Source organism: Lethenteron reissneri, chromosome 24, assembly GCF_015708825.2.
Source record: "Lethenteron reissneri isolate LAM-NWPU_2019-01 chromosome 24, ASM1570882v1, whole genome shotgun sequence".
Taxonomy (NCBI): Eukaryota; Metazoa; Chordata; class Hyperoartia; order Petromyzontiformes; family Petromyzontidae; genus Lethenteron; species Lethenteron reissneri.
In genome coordinates, this window is record NC_083802.1 from 18,094,734 (window position 1) to 18,122,498 (window position 27,765).

General features: G+C 53.5%; 1 protein-coding gene across 4 annotated transcripts in view; it reads left to right on the forward strand.

Moving 5' to 3' along the window:
- The first annotated feature begins 3,122 nt into the window (after positions 1-3,122).
- TMEM266 (transmembrane protein 266) overlaps positions 3,123-27,765 on the forward strand; it is a 249,996-nt gene continuing 225,353 nt past the window's right edge. For 3 of the 4 annotated variants that reach the window (XM_061558546.1, XM_061558549.1, XM_061558550.1), the window contains exon 1: positions 3,123-3,931. The gene's annotated coding sequence lies outside the window, so the exon portion shown is untranslated. Of the gene's footprint in view, positions 3,932-23,084; positions 23,182-27,765 lie in introns of those variants that run through there. The other variant, XM_061558548.1, reaches the window with a different exon arrangement.

Here is a 27,765-nt window from a genome sequence, read left to right on the forward strand (position 1 = left end):
CAGAGAGTGGGACAGGGCTAGGACCGTGTCTGACATCTCACTCGCTACTAATATTCGCCGTGGCCGGGACTGCAATTCATGTGGCTGTGGGTCCATATCGCACTGCGCTAACCACTGCGCCACCGCTCCCCCCCAGTCCCTCCCCCCCCCAACAGAGGCAATAGTATTCACACCGTGTTCCTATGACAAACTCCACTACCACCCACCCACCCACCCTCCACCATGTCATTATTATTTTCTTTTATTTATTTTTAGCAATTGATTAGCTTGCAGAGCGTGACCGCCACTTGGCATTTTACATAAGTCGCGGTGCATCATCGCTTTCATGCGATACGCAGCGGCACTTTTGAATGCGGAGGAGGGAGAAGAGACGCTGATATCTGAAGTTGGCGACAGCGGTCACGCAACGCCGAGTGGTTTTTAAAATTCTGCCCGACAGCGGCGAAAATGCTGTCACGCAAAGGAGCGACTTTGTCGCCCGATAAAAGACAAAGATCCCCCCTGTATCGCCTGAACAGACTGTAGCGACAAGCCATATTGGCCAAGGCCACGCCCGGCCGCCTTTGTCTCCCTAGTGGCGATGTTTACGTATCGCACCAGGTACTCAATTGAAGCCGACTCGACCAAGCAGAGGCCTAGGACCGGTTCAGATGTGTGAACGTGACTGGCGTCGGCGGCCGTGAGCGAGATACGAACTCGTGTCGCCAGGTTCGTAGCGCAACGTAACGCCAACCGCTACACTACCGCTCCCCACTATAGTATTCGCCCTCTGCACACACACACACACGCACACACACACGCGCGGACACACACACACACGCGCGGACACACACACACACACGTAGCCAGGGACGCTCAGAGCCCGGGCGCGAGCTTTTTTGGACATTGCCCTCTCCGGCATCGCGTTCACCCAATCGACACGAGCGTCAGTGTCTGATCGGTGCGCGCTTTTATCTTCCGTGCGAGATGCTGAACGCGAGCGCGGCCCTTCTCTGCGTCGACTGGACGACGACTGTCGCCCATGCGCGTCGCGTCGTTCGCACGGGGGGGGGGGGGGTCGTGCCAACTGCGCCATTCGCCCACTACGCGTAACGCCCGGCGCGACATTACGGCTGCATTGTTTAACAGCGTCAATCTCATCGAGACCCATTGGACATTGAGCTACGTGGGTGTCTGCGCGTGCACGCACGGGAGGAGCGGCGGTCGCGTTACAATTATTGGATGGTGGGATTTCTGAGCGGCGCTGCGATGCGAATTTGGCGCACCTGAGTTCGAATCCCGAACACGGCTAACCTCAGTGGCGAGTGATGTCTGAACTGATCTTGCACCCCCCCCCCCCACCAACTCGTTCCTCCCCCCTACCCATCACCAACGCGGACTGACCAGCGTGGTGAAGTATGACCACAACAACCCCCTGTGACCGACAAGGCGTGGGGAGAGGTCTTCATCTAGTAGTGGATTGACAAGACGCTGTAAATTGTTATAATGAATGAGACGTTCGCAGCAGCAACAGCAGCATACTTTAGCAAATTGCCACACGGGCCTGGTGTGACGGTGTATCGCGTGGAAGCGTCGACGGAGCTATATTGCCCAGAATTAAACATTTCGCTGCGGCTCTGCGTTAGCAGTGGTGCACAAGCACACGTCACAAAACAAACAAAAGATACCCACCCCCTCGACACAAATGTGTCAATTGCGCCGCCCTCACAGGAAACAATTACCAGGCGACGTTTCGGGCGATGGTCCTTCTGCCGTACGATCTCTGCTGTGAAGAATGTGCATTGTCCGACCAAACAATGCCTATATATATACTCGTAGGGCGAGTGTTATTGACCAATGTGTTGCGTTTGTTACATGGCCCAAAAAAAGATTTTGCGCTCGGATGTCAAACGTATTTCGTGGCTGTCACCTGGTGTGGTGCTGTCACCTCGGGGGCCACGGCGACTCAAGAGATGTTCCGTTTCACACGAAATCCACAGCCTAGTCGTGTCACGTGTCCGCTCGCGTCTTAGCCATTCCGTCTTGCTTGAAATATATACTCACGCGCACGCATATATTTTATTTCGTATCTCTGTGTAAATAAACTAAAACACAAGCCAACGGGTCGACGAGAGATGTTCATGGCCCTCCGACGATCCAGCGATGTTCTTCTTAACTTCGCCTTTGCTGTCCACAATAACGACGTTCGCTTGCTGTCGATTCAGAGCGAAGGTGTTGCTGCTGCTGCTGATATGATTATAATAGCCACGATGCAGATGGTGACGATGATGATAGTGGTGGTGGTGATCACGACGGTGATGCAATGATGATGATGATGGTTAGATGGGTACAGTCGTACGTTTGCGTAAAAGTGAATTGCAGGCCGCTGTTAGCGTGGTTGCTCTTAGCGCAAGAGTAAAAAAAATAAGCGGTAAGAATATTGAATAAAAATCTCGCCGATTTTGACAGCCGCAATAATAATGTAAAGACAGGTCTATTAATTTCCCCACAAACAACGTACGCGGCACGGCATCACCATTTCTCACGCGGCGCGCGCGCGCGCCAAGCGGAGCGCGCCTATGGCAGGCAGGCAGGCATCTGACTGACTGCAAGGGTTGGAGCTATCCCAAACACCCCATCGCGAGAAAATTACACAAGCGTGCATTGGGCAAGCGAGCGGACAGCACTCCCCTCCCCTCCTCCCCGTCCCCCCCACGCACCCCCCCTACCCAAAAATATACATAGAGCACGGCACCTACAAGCCAACAGACACGGCCACGCTGTGATGAATTTTTAAATGCTCGGGCTGATCTTCGGTGTCTGGAGTCGTGGATGAGGTGGGGGTGGTGGATAAGGGGTGGTGATGGAGAGGGGGAGAGGAAAGGGGAAGCTAGGGGACTATGATGGGGGGGGAGGCGGGGGGAGGACGATGGGGGAGGGGGTTGATTTGCAGGGAGGAGGGGTGGGGGGTGGGGGGTGGGAGAGGAGGAGGAGACTGCGCCGGGTGGGCGCCGGGCGAGGCGAGCTCGTGGTGCCGCCGCGTGCTGCAGCCGGAGTCTCGCTTCGCTCCGACGGAACCAAGAGCGGTCGGAGAAAGCGGCAGGAGCGGTGGGGAGGGCGAGGGAGGGAGGGAGGAAGAAGAGAAAGCAGGAGGAGGAAGAAGAGCAGGAGGAGCAGGAGGAGGCCTCTTCGCTGTGGTGGTGGTGGCCACGATGTTCATGCTGGCGTCACTGGAAGAGGACGTCCGCTCATTGGTCGCCGGGAGCCCGGCTCTGCGAGCACTGGCATCCCTGCTAATGCGCGGCGCGCTCGCGAACACGAAACGTCTCCATTAGCGCCTCATCAAGAACGCATTAATTGTTGGGGGAAAACGCGTCGCCCATCACGGTCTTTCCTTCGTTATCTTATATTTATTAATATTCGCAACATATATTTTCTACAACCAAAAAAAAAACCCGTTTGTTTTGTACACCTGCTCCATCGTTCATCGTCGTCGTCCGTCGTCACCGTTGTCAGTGCCGACACCATCTCATCTCATCATCACCACAACCACCAACACCGTAATCAGCATCGGCGGCGGCGGCATCATCGTCGCATTCGTAGCCACGCGCTACGCTGGGTGCGCCGAGCTCTGCTCCCTCCTCCTCCTCCCTCCGCCGTTCGCGATCGCCGGCCGTGGTGGATTAATCCTCGCTGCGGGTTTTTATTTGCGGTGGAACCGAGGAGGCGCACTGCCGAGGGAGCGCACGGACGCTGGAGAGGGCGGTTGAGGAGGGACCCTAGGAGCACGCACACGAGAGAGCGAGAGAAGAGAGAGAGCGCGCCCAAGGGAGAAGGAGAGAGAGACGAGAGAGCAAGCGGGAGAGGAGAGAGAGCGAGCAAGCCACCCAACCACCACCACCACCAGCGAAGATTCCTGCCCTGCGCATCCCCGCACGCACCCATGCAAGAGGTCAGGCTACCATCCCTCTGTCTCTCTCCTTATCTCTCTCGCTCGCTCGCGTTCGCGCTCTCTCTCTCTCTCTCGTGCTCTTTCGATCTCTCTGCGGCTCTCGCACGGCCGTCTCCGATGCCGGCTCCGATGCCCGATGTGGGGGTTTTTTGTGTGACGGTAATGGATTTTTTTCTCTTCTCTCGCTCGCTCGCTCTCTCTCTCTGTTTAATTCGCTTTGCGCTTCCACGTCGCTGCTCGCTCGCTTACCCCGCAAGCGTGATGGACGTGTACACGTGTGTGTACACGTGTGTGCACCTACACGTGTGTACTTACACGTGTGTGCGTGTGGGGTGCATATCCAGGTACCTCTGTTTGAACGTACGCGTCTGTCTGTGCATGCCTGTGGACATCTGAGCGTACGTGTCAGTCCGTGTGTATCTCTGCGTGAGTGAACATGTCATTCTACGGATACCCTCGCCTGCAAATATACGCGCGGGTGTGCGCGCGTGTGTCCGCGTGTGTCTGCCCGCCCGTCTTTCTCGCCTCAGTGCGGTAACACGCGTGCATATGCGCGTGCGAGAACATGTGCGTGCTCAGGCACATCTCTCTGTGCGCGTGAGCGTACGTGCCGCCGGTCTGCCTGTATCATACACGCGCGTCTGTACACGTGTGTCCCTGCGTGCGTGCGCGCGGCGGGACGGGCGTGTGCGCGCGCCGGGTGTGTGCGCGTGTGTCTGTGTGTGTGTGTGTGCGTGCGTGTGTGTGTCTGTGTGTGTGTTGTGTGCGTGTGTGCGTGCGTGTGTGCGTGTGTGTGTGTCTGTGCGTGTGTGCGTGCGTGTGTGCCTGCGTGCGTGTGTGTGCGCGTGTGTGCGTGCGCGTGTGTCTGTGCGTTTGTGTGTGCGTGTGTCTGTGCGTATGTGCGTGTGTGTGTGCGTGTGTGTGTGTGCGTGTGTGTGTGCGTGTGTGCGTGTGCGTGTGTGCGTGTGTGTGTGCGTGTGTGTGTGCGTGTGTGCGTGTGTGCGTGTGTCTGTGCGTGTGTGTGTGTGCGTGTGTGCGTGTGTGTGCGTTTGTCTGTGCGTGTGTGCGTGCGTGTGTCCGACCCGTCGCGCGTAGCCTCTTGCATATGTAACGCCACCCGTACACGGAGCTCATCTTCATTGTAGCGTGCGCCACTGCGAGCAGCCGATGGAGCGAGAGGAGGTTGGTGCGGGTGTCTGTGGCTTGCGTGGGGGGGGGGGGGGTGCCGGGGGGGGGGGGGTTGTGGAATCGAAGCCCCCCCCCCGCCCTCTACCCCCGTTTGCCTGCCCGCGCGTCATACTAATTAATACCGGAGACACACGATGGCAACCGCCATCAGCGAGACGCCGGTGAGCAGGATATATATTAAACAATATAAAAAATATTCCCCTCCAAATCCCCCATCTCACCCACCCACCCCCTACCCAACCCCACACCCCCACCCTAGGCAGCGCGCTCATTTACCTGCGCGGCGCGCAGTCTGCACGACGCCGCGTGGCATTGATGCGATGCAAGCCTGGAATATATTAGCCGGCGGATTATAGTCGCGTGCGCCTGTGCGTGCGTGTGTGGGTGAGTGTGGGTGAGTGTGATGCGTGTAGCAAGGGAGGGGGGTGGTGGGAGCCGGTGGTGGAGCGATTTAGCGCTACGCTGCGCTACGAACACGGCGGTTCACCCGAGTTCGATTCCCGCCCACGGCCACCAACGCCAGCGACGATGATCCCTGAACCGGTCGTGGGCTTCGCCTAGGTCGACTCTGCCTCGAATGAGCCGCTGGGGGAGACAAAGGCGGCCGGGCGTGGTGTTGGCCACCCACCCCGTCGTGTGCCCTGCCGGCCTTCATAGGTGCTCGCTAACAGCACTTGCCCCAACAGTTTGTTAAGGCTACACGGGGGATCTTTGTATTTGTGTTATCTCATAACGGCATTTGTTCCTGCCTCGCCTCTCTCATTTTCAAATGTTGCGCACAGACTGAGCGCCGCGCGTGTACGTGTGTTGCGTCTATTTGTTTAAACATTGTAATTGAATTCTACGTGGGTTTTTTTTCTTCTTCTCCCCTTGAATCACTCAGCAACGCTATTGTTATTGTGGATTTTCTTCGCATTTGCAATGCACGGGTGTAACGTGTACGCACGGGTGTACACGTGTTTGCATGCACGTGTGCATCTATGTCTTGTACGCGTGCGTGTATACGTGTGCGTGTCCATGCACGTGTGTGTGTGTATGTGGGTGCATGCATGTGCATATACGCATGTGTGTTCGTGTGTGTGCGCGCGTACATCGGGTATGCTAATGCACATGTAGGTGTGTGTGTGTTCGTGCAAATATAATTGTATATGCGCGTGCATGTGTTCACGCGTGTGTATGCATGCGTGTAACTACGTACGAGCTTGCGTGTGCGTACGTGTATGCGTATGACCGTGTGTGTACGCGTGCGTATGCACGTGTGTCCACACACACGTGTGTGTGTGTGAGTCTGTGCCTTTGTGTGTACGTGTGTGTACGTGTGTGTACGTGTGTGTACGTGCGTGTCCGTGTGTGTGCGTGCGTGCGCGCCTCGGTGGTAGGAATGTTTAGAGGCAGGACTCTGTGGTTGAAACGCGATAATTAAGAAACACATCACGTGCCCATGTCTATCGCGGGGAACACTTAGCCCCAGGATTTAGGCGACCGCACACGCTCCACGCGTACATATTAGCACACAAAGATCAAGATCCCCCCCGCCTGTATAGCCTTGCCAGAATGTTGGAGCAAGTGTTGTTAGCGAGCACCTATGAAGGTCGGCTCGGCGTACCGAGGGTCATTGTGGCCAGAATCGATGCCCGACCGCCTTTGTCTCCCCGGTGGAGATGTATTTCCCATCGCGCCAGGTAGCCATTTGCGGCTGAGTGGAACCTAGGGGGAGGTTCACCCACGACCGGTTCGGACAGTCGTCACTGGCGTTGGCCGTGAGCGCGAATTGAACTCGAGTCGCCGCGGTTCGTAGCTTTAACCCGCTGTACGTGTGTGTGTGTACATACACGTGTGTACACACACACACGTACACGCGCGCACTCGTATACATTTGTACGCGCACAGGCGCGTGTGTCACGTGTACTACTCGTGTGCGCACACACACACGCGAAGACGGAGGCACCCACGCGTGCACACACACTCGACACGCGTACAAACGTAAAAGAGTGCGCACGCATAGACGCACAGCAATCGCCTGTTCGTCACTCAGTCGCGGTGACGTCACCGCGTCGCTCGTGCCAGGCTAGGTGCACCTTGAGGCCACGTGAGGGGTGGAAGACTCGCTGGCACGAGGTCACGGGACAGACCCCGGTGTTCTGGGTTGACTGAGATGATTGCCAGATGCACCACCTATGCTTCCCGCTGTGCCAACTCGCTGCGTTTTATCCGCCCGGGCGCTCCGCTCGTTATTGTGAGTGTCGCTACTCTGACCTCCGTTATTATTGTCGGGCGACTGCCTCCAACTGCCCAGTAGCCTCCTCCGCAGAGGCCGATCTTGACACCGCTGGTACCAGTCATCAGCAAGTCCACTCAGCTCCACATCCTCCTGTACCGCACCAGCTCCATCTCTTCGTCAGCGTTGGCTGCGCCGGTTAAGCCCGTCTTATCCGCCACACAGAAGCTGCTTGTGCATGCGGTGGCTGAGCATATACACACAAAGACAAAGATCCCCCGTGTAGCCTTAACAGACTGTTGGGGCAAGTGCTGTTAGCGAGCACCTATGCAGGCCGGCACGGCACACGAGGGGGTGGGTGGCCAACACCACGCCCGACCGCCTTTGTCTCCCCATAAGTGATGTTTACACACCGCACCAGGTTCTCAATTGAGGCTGAGTCGATCTAGGGGAGGCCCAGGACCGAATCAGATAATCGTCACTGGTGTTGGTCGGGTTCGTTTGCGCAGTGCGCTAACCGCTGCGCCACCACTCCCCACATTATACACACACACACTGGTACACACATGCACAGAAGCACGTACTCACATACACACACACTCACACACACGCCACGCATTCACACACATGCACACACTCACACACATGCCACGCATTGACACACGGGCACATGCACATACACACACACGCTACGCACACACACACCAGGCATTCACACAAACGCACACATGCCACGCATCCACACACGGGCACATGCACACACACACACACACGCTACGCACACACACGCACACGCCAGGCATGCACACACGCCACGCAATTACACACACACACACGCTACGCACACACACGCACACTTCACGCATTCACACACACACGCACTCACACACGCGCATATCCCGATTTGCAATTCACCGCTAGAACCTCGTAGAGACCAAGCTCGCACACATTGTTGCAGTTGCTGCAGGTAGTCGTCCCCGTGGTGCTGCCTCCTGCTGCCCGTGCTGCCCACGAGTGATTACACTGCGGCATGGCCTCGGGTTGCGTGTGTGCCCTTACCTGGACTTGAGTCGCACGACAGAATTCAATTTACGGCGCCCGCCTCCGAGTTTCCACACGGACGCGATGTGCGAACATCCACGATGTCAAAGACAAAGTTCCCCCGTGGCAGCCCCAACAGACTGTTGGGGGGCAAGTGCGGTTAGTGAGTAGCACCGATGAAGGCCGACACGGCACACGAGGGGGCGGGTGGCCACTACCGTACACACACACACATTTGCGCGTGTGTGTGTGCGTGTGTGTGCTTGCACGTGTGTTTATAGTGGGGAGCAGAAGTGCAGTGGCTAGCGCGCTGCGCTACGAACCCGGCGACACGAGTTCGATTCCCACTCACGGCAAACACCAGTGACGATTATTTGAACCGTTCCTGGACCTCCCCTAGGACGACTCAGCCTCGAATGAGTACCTGGTGCGATGCGTAAACATCGCCACTCGGGAGACAAAGGCGGTCGGGCGTGGTGCTAGCCACCCACCCCCTCGTGTGCCGTGCCGGCCTTCAAAGGTGCTCGCTAACAGCACTTGTCCAAACAGTCTGTGCAGGCTATACGGGGGATCTTTGTCTTTGTTTATAGTACGTGGGGATTGGTTCGTGTCTTGGTTAGCGCACTGCGCTACGACCGCCGACTGCCCGAGTTCGATTCCCGGCCACGGCCACCATCAGTGGCGATAACTGAGGCCGCATCTTGGGCCCTCCAGTAGTAGGTCAGCTGAAGCCTTCACCGAATAACCTTCTGCGGTGTCTCAACATCGCGGGGAGACAAAGGTGGACGGGGGATGGGGGGTGGGGGTTTGGGTGCTCGTTGAGAACACTTGCCCCAACAACCAATGCAGAGGCTATACGGGGGGTTGGGGGGACCGTTGTCTCTGCAGAAGTGTCTTGCGTGACACGTGCGTGAGCGATGCGCAAAAAAAAAAGAATGTCCCGTCAGTCACAGCTCCTTTATTGTCAACCAGCTGTGGCATAGCGATCCATTGCAGCTGTGGGTGTCGTTTGCAAGGCAAGAGACCTCCTCCGAGGCTGTCAAGGCGAAGATCGCACGACACGAAACGCGTTTTCGAGCACGTCTCGGACAACGTGCGCGTCATCCGAGATGTGCGGTGAGATCGCGTTCAGAATGTGCGATTAGATTGAGGACTCGTAATACATATTCCTTTTTACGGTCTTTGGTTGGTTGTTTCACCGCTGGATTATAACCCCCCCTCCACCACCACCCCAGCCCCCCCCTCACCCCACCACGCCATAGATGGATTCATAATAGAGGTTTTTTTGTTGGGTTAGATCGCGTAAAATATATAAATGTGTCGTTAAAACCCGCCACCACCCGACACAGCCAATTAGTAATGGTTGTCACGTGAACGGAACGTGTCAAATCGTCACTAGTACAGCCAAGCTCTCCAACACACCGGTGTGCTGTACGAGTGACGAATCGGCACGTTCTGTTTACGTGACAACCCTTACTAGTTGGTTGTGTCGGGTGGTGGCGGGTTTAACGACACATTTATATATTTTACGCGATCTAACGCAACAGAAACCTGCATTATGGATGATATTGGTCGCGAAAGGCTCCTACGTGTAAATCATAGATGGGGTTGTTTGACCATTCTTCACCACCCCGCTCAATGCGTCGGGAGCGGCGGTTTTACCCCACAGGATCCGTCACTATTTAAATTCACCAAAACGATGACGTTAAAAGTCAGCCGCGGGCGGGGAGTCGAACTCGTCCGTAGATCGTCGAGGGTTTCATCGCTGCGCCCTCCGTCCGTCCGCGGGTGTCGGCGAGCCTTGGGCTCGCGTCTCTGCTCCGCGACGATGGGAACGCGCGGCGCCACAGCGCTGCCGTCTGAAATGCTCCGACTCGTATCAGCGCCCATTAGACGTAGGGGGAGGAAGCGTTATTTATTTTCTTCCTATTTTTGTACGGGGGGGAAAAAAAGTGCATCAATTATAAATTGACACCGACAAAGTCGGCTCGCCCGGATGATAAGAAGCAGCTCCTTTTGTGGCGCGCACGCTCTTGTGACTGCTGCACATATACGCAGCACATAGGCAGCCGGGAGTTCATTGGTCAAACATTTCAAAGCACGGCCATTCGTAAAACCCGAGTCTTCGAACTCAGTCAAGGCATTCCCGAGTTAACTTTATAACATCTTACCAAATTAGTATTATTATCATCATCAGCAGCATCAGCAGTAACGTCATTCACAACCATTATTGTCAGCATCATTAGAAGGTCCCTCTCGCAAAAGAGTCTTGAGTTTCCGTGAAGACTTTCCTGGGTAAACAAACGTCAAAATAACATTAACAAGAGTTATGAATAATTATTAGTATCATAGCTGCAGATCATTGTTAATTACAGTACATCGGGCGAGAAGCAATCGAGACAGCATGTGTTTGGTAAAGGTGGAGTCATTACGTCATTTGTTGATCCTGTCAAGGCCTCGCTGAGTCTCAAGACTCGTTTTAAGGAGAGCGCTGCGTCGGCAATGTGCGGGCAGGGTGCCACGAGCGCGAGGTTTGGCTCAACGTGGGAAGGAAACTGGAGTACACCACACACACCAGGGGGTAGCACTCACAAGCTCTGCACGCACAGATTCGAGAACCAATCAATCTACTGCCATATGGCCACCTTGTAGCACTTGCCGGCAACACCGCTGGTACTGCCAGCCAGTCTCCGATACCCAAGTCCTAACCAGGCTCACTCCTTCCTAGCTTGAGATGAATGTGTCGAGGTTTGACGCACATCTGGTGGGCGATTGGGTCCCAGGCGCGTGGGAGGGAAGTCACGTGATGCTTGTAGGGGCGCCGCAGTGTCGTGATGTTAACTACCTCGCCTGGTTTACGGGAGGTCGTGGGTTCGATCCCGACCATGACCGCTGTTATATATTTGGAGTTTGCGTGTCCTCTTCCCCCGTAGTCGCGTCGATTTACTTTTCGGGCCCTTCGGAATTTCCCCTCCACATTTAGAATCAACAACACGCATTTAGAGTATTTGGCTGCGATAGATTTCCACACGAGAAGCCACCTCGTTGAGGGGCTACGCACACCACGTGCGTCATTTTAATGTTCAACAGGCAACTTGAACAACCAACCGGACTTCACTGGGTCTCACGGCAAAGTGTGGGCTCCTGATCAAATGCCACAGAATAGTCAGTGGCATTTGGACAGGTGCCACCCTGCCACCCCAAGTAGCAGAGTGCTTGCTTGCCTGGAGCTCCAACATCACCCACATTCAAGCCCGGTCACCTCCACGTAAAGGTCAGGGTTCGTATGGTTCCCCCCACCTTTTCTGTTCTTTCACTCAGGTCAATCACCAGGCCTCGGTGTGGCGGGGCTGGGTAATGAAAAGGCCAAGAAGGTCGGGAGTAGCCGGGCAGCTCATGGAATCAAGATGCGAATTAACCGGTGCCGAGTTCGAACGGGGCTCCGTCAATCGCGTTCTCCTCGGCCGAGCGGTCTGACCTCGCTCGGCCGAGGAGGGGGCCGGGTTCCGTTTCACTTGCCAGGATGGCGAGATGTTAACTACCTCGCCTGGTGTGCAGGAGGTCGTGAGTTCGATCGCGACCCCTGACGCCAATATACTTGGAGTTTGCGTGTTTCTCTTTCTCTCTCCCCGTGGTCGTGTGGATTTCTCTCCGGGTCCTCCGGTTTTTTTTCCACTCCACATTACGAATCAACGTCACGCGTTTAGATTAAATGTGATGCTCTAAATGTCCACGTGATAGGCCACTTCGTTGAGCTCTCATTTGTGATGGCCAGGTCGCTTCTGAATAAAAACAGCTACGTAGCTCAGTGGGGCCTTACCTGGTAAAAGAAAAAAAATGTTAATAGTTTAAATAGATACGATCTTCGTAGAGGAGGCGATAATGCCGGGCAGCAGATGTAACGCCGCGCCGATAGCAAGCAGAGCCCTCTCGATCGTGCGTCAGAATAATTAGCGGCAGCGGCGGTGGCGGCAGCGGTGGCGAGGCGTTAGACAGGGCGAGCGAGGGCTGCGTCTGCAGGTAGCGACGTCAGGGAGATGAGTCACGGAACAGACTTTTTTCTTCTCTGCAGCAGCAGCAACAGCAGCAGCAACAGCAGCAGCGGCAGCAGTGAGCTCAAGCAGAACTGTGGCCGCTCAACATCTAAAGTGTCCGGCAAGCGGCGAGTCACGCGCGCGACACGACTTGCCGAGAGCCCCCCCCCCCCCGCCAAAAAACATGCCAAGCGGCTAGCAACAAACAGCACGCTCGGAGTTGTAATGCTTAAGCGTTAAGACGCGTTCCTTGAGATGAGAGCACGAGGGAGAGACGACGGGAGGAGGGAATGGCAAAGTCGAGCGGTGTCCGCGTGCCGTTCCGTAGCCGCTTTCACGACGTTCTGTGGCCATTGGCAGAGACTCAGGGTGGTGGAGGTGCTGCTGCTGCTGATGTGGCGGGTGCACTGGGGCTGTGACATTTACCCGCCTGAGTTCGATTCGCGACCACGGCTAACGACGGTGGACCAGTCCCGGAGACCTCCCCCCCCCCACATCATCCACTCGCACCAATGAAACGTGAACTCGATGTTAGAGTCAGACAATCAACCCCCATGATTGACACGGTGTGGCGGACCTTCGTCCAGCAGTCGATTTACAACGAAATGAACATTCTCATTGCAATTATTAGCATGGTCAGAGATGTTTTTTTTATTTACTGCGGAAATTCTAGGTTCAAGAAGCGGGAGAAGATGGCGAATGAAGTGCATAAGCAATTTTGAACAATTGGATGAAACTGGGAGTATCCGATGCAAAGTTCTTGAGTCGATATCATGGACGGAGCCGAATGTGAGGCCACGGGTCGCCGACGGCTTTGAGAAAGGACTCGGCACACAGAGGAGACATTCGGAATATCATCCTGACATGCTTTTTGTTGTTATTGTAAACTTGGGCATGGTATGTCAACCAGTTAGGACCTACGATTCAGATTTAAAAAAAAATGTGTCTACCTTTTCTCGAGAAGGGCGAAATGCTCGTCAAAGGCCGCGGCGTTGTGTGACGTACTCGCACACTCTGACTTGTCCATGCACGCTGGGGCGATGGTTGACGATGCGTTACTTTTTTAAAATTTATTTTTGTATTTTAGGAAGATGATCGAAGCATTGAGCCGCGTTTGCCGAACGTATGGTAGTAATTACCCGGAGTGAAACAATTACTCGCGCCGGTTATCAATTCGGACGATTGTGGAAACGTTGACGGTGAGGTCACTCGATGTGTGGAGCTTGCGCCCGAGCGGCTGCAGGAAGGTCCACGGGTCTGTAGCTTCGTGGAGGCTGATTCTGGACTCCCCCTTGGCCGAAGGTGCTCTCCATGTGTCTTGACTGGAACGTGGAACGCTAAAAATGCAGCGGGTGTCCCCGGCCCTGCCGTTTGACGATCGGAATGAATTCAACATTCGGAGTGTTTGTCAGAATCACTTCGAGATGCGACGTATCGGCAGAGAAACCACGCAGCAACGTTACGGAGATTGTCAGCATTGCTTAGGGCAGCGTTCTTCACTAATTTTCAGAGGGGGGGGGGGGGGGGGAGCGGGAGGTCACTTTCGCCGATCAGACATCATCAGTGTGAGGGCCGCCACACATTTGACACCTTTGGGGGGTTGACAGCAGCACGATGATGTTGGTGATGAGGGGTGTTTTCACTCTTTGTGTTTTGTCGAGGGCCGCACATCATGGGCTGCCAGTGGCCCCCAGGGCCTTGCAAAGAAGAATACTGGCTTGGCGGCACAGTGATGGCGATGAAAACATTCATTACCAGAATTGTCGTAAAACCAGTCATAATCGTTTAATACATAATAATTATGCTTCGGAAATTGCCATTACTATCATTGTCATAAAGATGCCATAATTGTTTTATGCAAAATCATTACGTCCTCAATGGCCCACAGGAGTTTGTGGATGGCTTTTGCCCTTGCCATTTGTTTACTTGACCAATCACTGCTGACGATGTTCAGAGAAGTCAAACCTGGCCTGGTATTTTGTCGTCACTTCAACACGTTTTACGTCGGCAAATATAACCTCTCTCCCAGAAGTCTTCGTTACTTTGGTGAACGATGATGTACGTGCACACGCGACTGAACGAGTCGCCATTTCTGCGACGGGCCGAGATCGTTGCAATTTTTTTTTCACCGCGCCTTTAATTTTCACGGCACTCGAGCACGCGGCCCGTGTGAAGAGAGGAGGCCTGACGGACCGTGCCCGTGACAGCGAGACACAATGCAGCATGAGACCTAACAGTTGTGGACATTGCCTTGCGGGCCCGTGAGCTAACGTGCAATAATAGAACCTTAGAAGAAAGAAAAAAAATATTCCCTCTTACACAAAGGCGCTTTCGGCCTTCTTAAACCTTAAGCATTCACTGGCAATCCATTCGAAAACTTCTGAGCAGTGGTCCGAGAAAATGTAAAAGCGATCGCCCCAGTTGGGTTATAGGGGTACGACGCCGTGTGCGACATTTAGTGCACCCAGCGACCCAGACTTTGGGACAGAGTCCAAACCCCATTAGAACAAGTGTCACAGAACCCTACTGCATGCCCCGATGCATCGCGATGATCGCGAAGGCGGGGTGGGGGGCATTGTGGAAGTTAGCGGAACGACACCGCCTGCTCGCTCTCCGATGTGTTTTCGTGTTGAACCACGTATTTGGAAGCACCATCGGAGAGCCACGGATCGCAACCACGGCCACCGACACCATATGAATACTCCCTGCTGCGGTGGGCGGGCGGGCGGGGGGTCAGAACGTGGAGCTGGCTTGGTGTGTAACTCGTTGGCCAGGTGGCACTGAGTCAGGACGCACGATTCACAGGGGCGCCACGGTGGCGAGATGTTAACTACCTCTAGATTTGAATCTTTCGTGACTGCAAGTATTCATATTCTTAGGGTTTTTCGGTAAAGTCACGTAGGTAAAAAAATAAAAATTACTAAAAGTAATTATAAAATAATCACGACGTTTCGGAGGCAACACAAGCTTTCGTCTTCAGGTGGAACCGTCACAGCACGCTTGCTGTATCAAGTAAATAATTTTTTATTTTATTTTACTTTTATTAATTTAAAATTTTTACCTACGTGACTTTACCGAAAAAACCTAAGAATATGTTAACTACCTCGCCTGGTATACAGGAGGTCGTGGATTCGACCTCCGAAACCTGACGCCTGCTGTACATTTGTGGTGTGCGTGTCTCTCTCCTCGTGGTCGCGTGCGTTTTTCTCCGGGTCCTCCGGTTTTTCTCTCCACATTTAGAATCAACATCGCACGTTTATAATAAATGGCTGTTCCTACGCATTTCCACATGATGATAAGCCACTTCGTTGAGCAATCATTTGTGATAGCCAGGTCAGGGCTTCTGAAAAAGAGCTACATAGCTCAGTGGGCTTTACCTTGTCAAACAAGACTAGTTTATAGTTTAGAAACTAGTTTATAGAAGATACATCATGGGACCTCCTTTGCCAGTACCAAAACATGAGAATAGGTTTTCCCCTTTTTTCTGGCAATAAAACAAAACAGGTGTTGAGATGTTAAAACACCAAACTGACACCTTTTACGAGGAATCATGTCTGCATTAACCACATATACTAGTGGTCAGAATGCAAACAAAAAACATACTCTGATAGTATATGCATTGTCTTTAAAACGGATTGGTCCACACCAGAGACAGCTGTCTTTCGAGCCTAGTCTTTTTTGGCGTCCTCTGGTCTAACGCCGTTTGAGACGAGGCTCAAAACAAAGTTGTCTCTGGTGTGGGAACAATCAGTTTAAAAGACAATGCATATATTATCAGAGGATGTTTTTTGTTTGCATTCTGACCACAAGTATTGTGGTTAATGCACACATGATTCCTTGTCAAAGGTTTCAATTAGGTGTTTTAACATCTTAACACCTGATTTGTTGCCAGAAAAAAACCGAGAAAACCTATTCTCATAGTTTATAGAAGGTTGCGATTTCAAATCCAAGTGGCGGTGGTCGACTCAGCTCACGTGGCCGCCCTTGGTCATCCAGTGAAGAGTGTCACCCACGCGATCGCCCTCTTAGTCTGGAGCTCGGTACTGAACTTCAGTGATTCCGAAATCTTCTCGCTACTCTATTGCAGCTGTCACCTCGAGCCCGTTTCACCTTCAGCCTTTCCTCGCGTGGCCACTGTCCCCCGGTTCCCTCCGTCACCTCTATCCCACGATACTCTCGCGTTCTGCAATAAATCATAATCATCGTCGTCGTCGTTGCAGCAGGCTATTGCAGTTACACAATTTTCATAGAGAATGTGGAATTTCCATCGCCGGCTCCGCGCCGCCGACAAACGGCAGACAGCAGAGGCGGCGCTCCGATCCCGCCCGGACTGGGAGACGCTTTTGACTTTTGGCAGCGTGAGCCCAGGCGTGCCGCATTCCACCCGCCTCCTCACCTGCAGCGGAATACCAATGAGCGGCCGCACGCTCGCGTCCTTATTCCACTCGCTCGACCAGGTCACGTCTCACCCCACGACCAGGATCGCTTTGCTTTTCTAAATTATTATTTATTTTATTTTACCAGCTAAGGCCCCACTGAGCTACGTAGCTGTTTTTATTCAGAAGCGACCTGGCCATCACAAATGATAGCTCAACGAAGTGGCCTATTACGTGGACATTTAGAGCATCAAATATAATCTAAACGCGTGACGTTGATTCGTAATGTGGAGGGGAAAAAAACCGGAGGACCTGGAGAGAAATCCACACGACCACGGGGAGAGAGAAAGAGAAACACGCAAACTCCAAGTATATTTGCGTCAGGGGTCGCGATCGAACTCACGACCTCCTGCACATCAGGCGATGTAGTAAACATCTCGCCATCCTGGCCGTGAAATGGAACCCGGCCCCCTCCTCGGCCGAGTAGAACGCAATTGACGGAGCCCCGTTCGAACCCGGCACCGGTTAATTCGCCTCTCGATTCCATGAGCTGCCCGGCTACTCCCGACCTTCTTGGCCTTTTCATTACCCAGCCCCGCCACACCGAGGCCTGGTGATTGACCTGAGTGAAAGAAAAGAAAAGGAGGGGGGACCATACGAACCCTGACCTTTACGTGGAGGTGACCGGGCTTGGATGTGGGTGATGTTGGAGCTCCAGGCAAGCAAGCATCGTGCTACTTGGGGTGGCAGGGTGGCACTTGTCCAAATGCCACTGACTATTCTGTGGCATTTGATCAGGAGCCCACACTTTGTCGTGAGACCCAGTGAAGTCCGGTTGGTTGTTCAAGTTGCCTGTTGAACATTAAATAGACGCACGTGGTTTGCGCTGCCCCCCAGGGTCAGAGCACTGAGCCGGCTCTTCTGACGGTCTGGGTTTTGAATCCGGGCAGGTGCCTGTGATTCAACCGGAATCTCGGCTTTGTGATCTCAGGTCTAGGATCGGTTGACTGTCACCTGACCAACATTTCTCTCAGTGGCAGAGCAGGTGGGAGAGTGGACCAGAGGTCTCTTGAAATGATCTCAGTGGTAGCTCTGTCATGTCTGCTTCTCGATGCCATTCTCTAAACCGAAAGGGTCGCTCTGCGAGAAATACAATTGGAATTTTCATCTCCATGACACGACACCACCATCACAATCGGGATAAAATTGGCGGAAACGAAGAACTATATTTATTCATTAATGCCACGTTCGCTCCGTGCAGGTAGTCGCAGGGGCGGTGACATCACCGTCCCACTTAATAAACTGCGCGGGAGCTGCTCGTGCTGGAGCCGCGGTGGCGTTGGAGAGATTGCGACGGCCAGGGACCCGATTACAAATCCGTGGAGACGGAGCGACCCGGTTACTAATCCAGGCCAGCCCAGGGAAAAGAGAGAGAGGGGGGGGGGGTACCCGGCGCTCATGCAGATGAGACATATGCCAACGAGGCACACGCTGGAGTCAAGCCCTCGCATCTTCGGAAAGAATAACATCAAACGTTGCGATCAATGTCAATAACAACAAATATTTGCAACCTGACGCAGCTCGTCCATTTATTTTTTCTTCGTGGGGGGGGGGGGGGGGGGTCGCTGCATTCGCGCCCATTAACCCCCACCCACCCACCCCCCCCCCTTCAGGGTTGTCACAGTCCGCGCTTGCACAGAGGGAACGTGGAATGGCACTGAAGGCGGCGGGCGACAGACGGCGCCGCGGAGAGACGCGAGGTCCAGCTTAGAGGGAGACGGGGCGCTGGCTGCTGCTCCCGATGAATTTTGCACTCACTCACTAACTCGTTCGTTCGTCTGGCGCTCACCGCTTCGGAAGCAAAAAGGTCATTTATTTCGGGGTGAAATCGGCGGCGCACGTCTGGCAACGCGCTCGCTTGAATTGTCGTCGGTCGGACGGGGTGGGCAGTTGACGGGGTGGGCAGCTGACGGGGCGGGCAGCTGACGGGGCGGGCAGCTGATAAGACAGGCAGCTGACGGGGTGGGTAGCTGATGAGACAGGCAGTTGATTGGGTGGGCAGGTAACGGGGTGGGCAGCTGATGAGACACGCAGCTGACGGGGTGGGCAGCTGATGGGGCGAGCAGCTGATGCGGCGAACAGCTGACGGGGTGGGCAGCTGAGGGGGCGGGCAGCTGATGAGACAGGCAGCTAATGGGGTGGGCAGCTGAGGGGGTGGGCAGCTGAGGGGGCGGGCAGCTGATGAGACAGGCAGCTAATGGGGTGGGCAGCTGAGGGGGTGGGCAGCTGAGGGGGTGGGCAGCTGAGGGGGTGGGCAGCTGAGGGGGCGGGCAGCTGAGGGGGTGGGCAGCTGATGCGGCGAGCAGCTGACGGGGGGGGGGGGGGTGAACGGACGGAGGCTGTTACTGGCGGTGTCATCGGGCACACGAGAGGGTCGGCAGAGCAATACCTAAAAAAAACGAAATCCCCGACGCCTTATTAATCCTCGTCTCGCGAATATACCCGCCGTGCACGTGCCGTAGCAGCCTTTATTACGGGGCGAGGGAGCCCGCCTCAAATGCCACGCTCTATTAAATGCCATCTTCTATCATCGAGGGGTTCCTCAGGCCCCCAGGGACGTGTCGCGGCACGGCGACACGTCTTGTAGCGATCGCGGTCTGCGGCGGCGGTCATTGACACGCACCGAACATCTGCATCGTAGAGCGGGGCGTAAGCCCTCAGCGGTATGAATTCAAATTTATTCAGGTGTCCCACGCGAACGTTGGACGCGTTGGAGACGGGGGGGGGGGCTTGGGGGTGGGGGTCGCCGTCATGCCCCCGTCAGTCGTTGGGTATCGGTACATCGCGCCGTGACGCGTTGCGGTCGCATTTCATCTCACCGTGGGCGGTTGCAAGTGGGGCCGCAGGTTTTGCCGATCTGAGCGGAGGGTGCCCCACGTGTGCGCTCTCAACTCTCCGACGCAGAACGATGATGGAGTTCTTCTCTAAATGCCAGGTGGTTGGTTGTTTTGTTGTTGTTGTTGAACGAGCGGTTAATCGACGCGAGTGAATATACCCGGGCGTGGTGTGTCGGCGCCTTGGAGGCAAGGGTGAATCTCGCAGAGATCTGTTGTACAACCCTCAAACGCCCTAGCATTTGAGGTAGACGGGAGCTGGCAGTACAGCAAGCGGGTTCACGTCACATGTCTGTGTTGGGTATTATGGCCGTGTATGCATGGTGGGGTTTTCACTGGGCACTTTGGTTTCCTCCCGCAAACATCCCAGATGTAGGAGCCCCCTTGAACGAGAGTCCAGAGACTATCCCGTAAAAAAACAAACATACATCTGCATAATAATCGTGACAAAATGCGATGAAAGCAACACGAATTAATGTTCAGGCAACAAATTGGTGGAGAAAATCGCGGTGAAAATGCAACGAGGATTGACTTCGGGACACGTTGGTAATTTACTCCGTAATTACTTTCGCCAGTCTCAGTAAGACGTCAGTGGCGAGGGATATCCACACCGATCCCGGGCCACCATCCAGCACTGACCAGCGTGGTGAAGTATGGTCAAACAACCTCCATGACTGGCACGGCATGGGGGAGGCCTTCGTCCAGCAGTCGATCAGCAGAGGGCTTTTAAGTGCAGTAGCTATTCAACAAAAAAAATCAAACGCTGTTTTTACATATTTTGTAACGCATTATGTATGCACCTTGAACTTCTTTCGCACCGTACGTAGCCAACCGTCCTAATCGGAGGTGCGATTAACGCGGCAAGTCCTCGTTGCCTTCCTGAAAAGTGCAGCGTTCAGCAAAAAAAAACGCGTTCACCGAAAACAATCTCCCCGTAAATAACTTGACGATAAAGTTTGGCGAGATACGCTGCACTACAACACACACGCAACACACACACACACAGCGAGATGGCGGGACTAATGATTACCGAGGGTGAGTCGCCGCCTTATTGTCTCGCTCCGCCCACCGTATCACCGCACCGCTCAGCAAGCGCGTTCCGCGTTGCGCTGTGAGTGTTCCCGTCGTCGGGGTCGCGAAGCGTCGCGCGCTCTCGGATGCGCCTCTGCGGCCGTCTGGAACGCTCTTCCTTCCGATGTTAGCAAGCCACTGCATGCATTTCTCCACCGGATGTATCTCGGTTGAAAACGAATTTCTTCAGAACTGATTTTCGCGTTTAGTTTGCGGTGCTTGCAACCACACCTCTGATTAGCACAGTTGGCTACGTACGGTGCGAAAGAAGTTCCACATACGTACATTCTTGTTTTGCGCCGTCAGTGATTATCGCGTCATTTGCACGGACAGATTTGCGTGCGTTCAGCCCCGATGCCTCTCGCAAGGGATGCGCGGGTCTCGGTAACGGCGCACGTGGAGAATAAATAAAGTTGATGACTGGACGGATGATTGAGGAAAAAAAGAAATCTGAACCTCACGGCCTCGTGGTTAAGAGAGGCCCCTGAGTGACGCGCGCAGGGTTGGATTAACGCATTAGAGGCGGTTCATTTACCAATTTTTAATTTATGAAGCCACTGGCTCGGCAATGATGCACATTTATGTGTATACTGTATTAACAAGCAGGCGAGCGAATAACGCAGCCTGGGCACAAATGTGGCGATTTCAGCAAAGAACGAACGCGACAAACCTTACTCATTGGCTACGTTTGGTGGTGGCGGGTTTGACGACACATTTATATTTTCGTGATCTAACCTCAAAAAGAATATGAATCTCTATGGAAATCCACAGGAGTACAGATCACGACGGTTGTCCAAAAACGTACTCATCAATTACATCGTTGGCGCAGCGATAACCTGTAGTCGTGTACGTAGTGTACGCGCTTTTGCGGCCGTCTGGAACGCTCTTCCTTCCGACATTAGCTTCCGACTGGAGCTTTGCACTTTTAAATCTAGATCTAAAACTAATTTCTTTAGAACTGCTTGCTGTTGTGTTTAGTTTGTTGTCCTTCCTCCGCACATCCGATTAGCACGGTCGGTACGGTGCGACCGAATTTCAACATACACACATACAAGGGGTGAGCGGTGGCGCATAGGTTTAATACACTCCGCTGTGAATCTGGCGACCCGAGTTCAATTCCGGGCCTCGGTTAGCAACATCGGTGGTGATAGATATCCGAACCATTCCTGAGCCCCTCCCTTCACCAAGACGCATTGACCAGGGCGGTGAAGTATGGTCGAACAACTCCCATGACCGACCAACACGGTGTGGAGAGGCCTTCATCCAGCAGCCGATTAGTGACTTCCGTGCCCTTCAGAATAATTGTCTGCCTCGGACTCTTCTCTTCGAATGAGCTTCCGCTTTGCTGGTTTCATTCATCCCTGCCGCCTCCATCTCCCCAGCAGTTATAGATTTACCAACACACAGAGATGTGCATCGCATGTGTCAACGCTCTTAGCCTCATTCTTTAGTTCTTGTTCTTTCGGTAAAGTCACGTATAAAGATAAAATAATACATTAACTGTTGACTGTTATGTTATCCGACTCTCTGTTGTATTACATTCCATTTCTAAGTATACTAGATTTGTGTTTTCTATTTCATTTATACCTGATGATGATTGCTTGTGTTGCAATCGAAACGTCGTATGCTAGTATTTAATTTATTAATTTATGTTTATACGTGACTTTATCGAAAGAACCAAAGAGTAATTCCTGCAGTCACGAAAGCTCCAAATTAAGATTGCTCTCAGCCTCAACCAGACGACCACCGGCTCAAAAGGCCTCCGCCCCACCCCTCTCCGAATACACGCATAAAGGGACAGCCCCTGGTTGTCCCCATGGACGGCATGGGCCAAGCGCTTGTTAGCGAGCACCTATTAAGGTCAACATGGGCGCGCGCGTGGAGTCGGTGAGGTCGCGACCATTCCTGGCTACCTTTCGCTCCCCCTTTGCTTTTGATTCTTGATGGCACCAAGAAATCAGTTTAGGCCGAGTTGACCGAGCAATGGGGGGCCAGACCCGGGGTCAGATCTGTACGCCGCGTGTGCGGCCGGGCATGAGGCCCGAGTTGCCGGGACTCTCAGCAGCGTCCTGCTGAGCCGCGACGAATGTGGGTCCACACTTGCAACCCACGGTTACCCGAAATGTGTCTGATCGGCAGCTAGCCGGGCTTGAGCCCGCATCGCGTGCAGATGGTCGAACGCAAAACAGGTGCTGTAGGTTGCTGCGGGACTACGTTGTGGGCAGCAGAGGGCAGTGCAGTCAAAATCCGCAGTTGCTACTGCGCTTGAACGCTTCCACGTCTATCAGAGTCAGAATATTTTTGGGCTGCAGGAGAAATCCCATGAGCTATGAAGCTCTTTTTTTCACAGATGTCCAGTTGGGGCACGGGGTGAAGACGTTTCAACAACAAACACAATACCACAGGAGGAGTGCGGCGTATAGGAAAGGTAAACAAATCACGTAAACACAAAAATCTAATAAAACTAAACCACGTGTTATCTTACCAGGTAAAGCCCACAGAGCTATGAGATTATTTTCACAAATCCGCACCGACCGGCGTGGACAAATAACCCCCATGACCTGCACGATGTAAGGAGGCCTTCACACAGCAGCAGGCTGACACGATGAATGTACAAATATTGTGTCAATATACACTGGATGTACACAAATAGGATTGCACACACACGCACGCGTCTACGTGTTACTTCTATAGAGATACATTCCACGTGCGTTTAAAGGAGAATGCGCATTGTGTGGGAGGCGCGTGGGTGATTTTTGCCCAGAGCTCTCAAAACACAGGCTCCCACAATGAATACGTTTCACGCGGCCAATGCTCGTTCGCTTGCATCCACCAAATCCGTGGTACAAGCAACCTGAAAAACCCGTGCCGGACTCACGCCTCTGGAGCGGAGTTCAAGCTCAGCAAAATCGACGGGGTGGGGAGGAGGCGGGCGGGGGGGGGGGGGGGTTAAAAAATGAACCCGTAAAAACAAAGTTTTTCACTATAAATCCTTTATATGCGTGGCATCGGTTTTATTTTATTATTCATTTCTGTTTTTCTTGCGTAAGAGTTTCATTTTTATCACATTAGTATTTTAAATTAAATATGAACATTTTTTTTCCTAAAAAGTGGAAAATTTTGGAACAAAAATTTTCACGAAAATAAATTGTCACGCATAACGAGTCTGTGTGCAAAATGTCAGCTCGATTGGATCACGGGAAGTGGGTTAAAAAACGACCGAAAGATTTGCACGGTCGTAAGCGCGCAAGCAAGCAAGCAAGTGAACTTAATATAAAGGATTTAACAAAGACGAGGACTCTGCCCAAGGATTCGACACAATGGGTGCAGCGGTGCCATGACATGGTCCCTGGTGCACGGAATGATGACATTGGGAGGGCCCCCCCGGGAGGGCCCCCCCCCCCTCCGGAAACCGTGGGTCCCGGTGTAGTTGCACCGCCTGCGCTATCGATAGCGATGTCACGACACACGGGCAGCAGCAGCAGCAGCAGCGGCAGCAGCGGCAGCAGCAGCAGCGGCAGCAGCGGCAGCAGCAGTAGCAGCGGCAGCAGCAGCGGCAGCAGCAGCGGCGGCAGCAGCAGCGGCAGCAGCAGCAGTGGCAGCAGCAGCAGCGGCAGCAGCTCAGCGCAAGCTCCAATGACCGTGAAGGCACCTCCGCTTAGCACGGTTACGTACGGTGCGAAAAAAGTCCAACGTACAAAGTACATACGATTGCAGCGACAGCATGGATGCGCACCTCCGAGTGTACGCGTGCAGCCGGTTTTTGTCAATCCACTGCTGGATGAGAGCCTCCCCACGCTGTATGGGACGCAGGGGTCATTGGACCATACTTCACCGCGCTGGTCAGTGCAGATTTGTGCAGGCAGGAAGCACAGATGGGGCAGCATCAATGGAATGTGCTGCACTGCGCATCTGCTGCCCATTATATTGGCCAGCAAGTGGCCGTATGCCAACCTGTTTGTGCGTGCCGGTCGTCACCCATCCAAAAGCTCTATCTAGAAGCTATAACTATGTTACTTACTCGTTGGTTCTTTCAGTAAAGTCACGTAGGTAGAAATAAAATAAAACAAATCACGACGTTTCGATCGCATCACAAGCAATCTTCATCGGGTGGAACAACCACGGCGAGAAAATACTGAAGTAGGCGAGAGAGCTGCCGTGGCAAGAGGTTATATAGGTAAGAAAGGGGGAGGCAAGGGGGGAGAGAGAGGGGGGGTAGGGTAGGGGGGGGGGCTGCGTGAGCGCTAGGGGAAGAAGACGTGAGGCTGGGGGGGTAACTCTTTTTCAGAGGTAACGCGGCCACACATGATAGGTTGTCGTCATCATCATCATCACATGTGGGAATTTATGAGATGTGAAAAAAAAATTGCCTAAAGGCGCGTCGTTTACAAATATGGAGGGAGGGGGGGGGGCAAAACCGGATGAACCCGGGGATATATTCACGCGACTATTATCATGGGGGGAGACGTTTCGGACTCCAAATAGACAAAAGGCATCGACAGGTTCCAGGATCGAACCCACACCCTCCTCGGGTTGCCAGGCGAGGGAGGTGATTCTTTTAGGAGTGACAATTCCACATTGCCGATTTCTGAATGTGTTCTGTAATTATTGTATGGTCTCCTATAGCACACTCAGTCATAATACAGAACCGTTTCGGTGTTTTTGATGAATGCAATTAATACAAAAATGAATACTGCAGTCTATGCCATATGCGTATTAATATGTAATAATAATGAGAATTAATGACAGCTCATTTTCCAAATCCACTGCTGGATGAAGGCCTCCCCATGCTGTTGTTAGTCATGGGGTTCGTTTGACTATACTTCGCCACGATGGTCAGTGCGAGTTGGTGAGGAACCGTTTCAGACGTCACTCTCTCCCGATGTTCGCCTCGTATGGGAGTCGAACTCAGGTCGCCGGGTTCAAGGCTGCGGTGTGCGAGCCCCTGTGCTCCAAGCACATTTTCGCGAGTCCATTCCTATTAAATTATTATCATCTCAAAACAATTTAGGCCCTTTCACAAATCTTGAAACTCGCTTGGAGAGATCCTCATCCGATTGGCACGGCTGACTACGTACGGTGCGAAAGAAGTTCAACATTCATACATCCAGCAGTGGACTAACGCAAGGGATGTAAACCATTATGCCGCCCTTCCCTTGATTTGGCATTCAAACTGCGGCCACCTGACGCCCGATTCGACTGGCGTGGTCCTTTCGCGAGGTGTGGATTTCTGGTCGGTCATAGAATCACAGAGAGCCTTTCAACGCACTCGTTCTGATGATACGTGAGACGCATACGCGGGCTGAACAACAGACTAGGGACCTCGTGGGTAGCGTCTCGAAGCATCCAGAAGCAACCCAATGCCTCGCGCGACGATGCTCCGCCGAGGCAGCCGTGCGACTGGTGATTCCAACTCGCGCTGCGACGTAGTTCCGTTCTCTCGATCGCGTTCTGTCCAATTGGCGTCCGCGTTATAAAAAATGTGTCCCCCAACTGGCGTCATGAAAACACGCGGCGTTATAGGAGAACACAGTCTGTCACACTGAGGCCGAGCTCCGCGAGGCGGGGGGGGGGGGGGGCTGAACACAACGGGACGGACGCAGCGCCGTTCGCTTGCGAGAGCGCCGCCGTGCCCAGCGAGACGCCGCCACGCCAAGGCTTGAGTTGCAGTCGCCTGATTTTAAAACGAATGCTACGGAGGGTGGGTAGGTGGCTCCAGAGGTCAAAGCATCGAGCTGAGTACCTGGGTTTGAAATCCAGGCAGCCGGCAGTCGCTAAACCGAGCTACCAAGCGCAGCGAGTTGATGCATGTTTGTTGAACATCTTTTTGTCGCACCGTACTAATCGGAGGTGCGGGGGAAGGACAACAAAATGAATACAGAAAGCAGTTAGAAAGAAATGAGTTTTTAATCGAGATCATTTAAAAGTGCATAGCTCCAGTGGCTTGCTAATATCGGAAGGAAGAGCCTTCCAGACGGCCGCAGAAGCGCATCCGACAGTGCGCGATGCGGTGACCACCGCCTTTGTTCGATGTTCGACGAAAGGAACGAATGAACGGCAGGGGACGAGACGAGGGACGTCTGCGATTCGCCCTCACCCCCCGCAGCCCGAACTCACCCGCGTCTGGCCGGCACGAGGCGACCAGGAGTCGACGCTGCCGCAGAGAGAGGGAAAAACCACCACGAATTTAAATTCTGTGCGTCACAATCCGCGCAGTTTCCACACGCGGGGCACCGTGACATGACCGGCCGCGGCACGGCTGACAATCTGTTCAGCGTGCTATTGACATTTTATTATCAAAAACTGTAACATACAATCTGAGCCCACCTCCAGCCACCTCCGCGTTCCCAAACGCCTGTACATAATAGAAGCCGGGGGGGGGGGGGTTGTTTTAACCCCTTAAGGGCCAGCGTCGAGATAGCCGAACGCGAGCACGCGTGTGCATGGTTGGCTCCGTATCAAAGACATCTCGGCACCACAACAACAAATACGCTCTGTGTGTGCGTGTGTTTTTTTTAGCTCTTGGATAGGCGCCCGATGAAAGATAACGCCACTAGCCCACGGCCATTCCCCCTGACTGTCCTCCATGGAATCACGTCGGCGGCGAGGTGATCGGAACGCCCAGCTGTGATTTCACATGGTCAACGGCTGGGAACACGTGACGGTCGCTCGACTTTGTTGACATTTAGAGTCGTGTTCGTGTTAAAACTACGTAGTAGAGAACTTACAAAACACAAATAGTCAGATTTTAATTTTGTTGTACCCCTCATTGTGCCATCAGCGTTGTTTCTCGGCACGATGTCCGACGTTTTTCCCCACTTACTGCTGGGAGCTTCTTCAGGAACTTACATACGTCTTCGGCAACTGAACTTGGCCAGAATGTGGTAAGCAGGTAATTGGTGTGTGGAGGTTTTCTCGTGGTATGTTGATTAAATGTCCTGGTACGTTTTAGTTTCTGGATGTAATTTTTTAATTTGCTCTCTTGCTCCAAGGCACTGTAAGTCTCAATGGA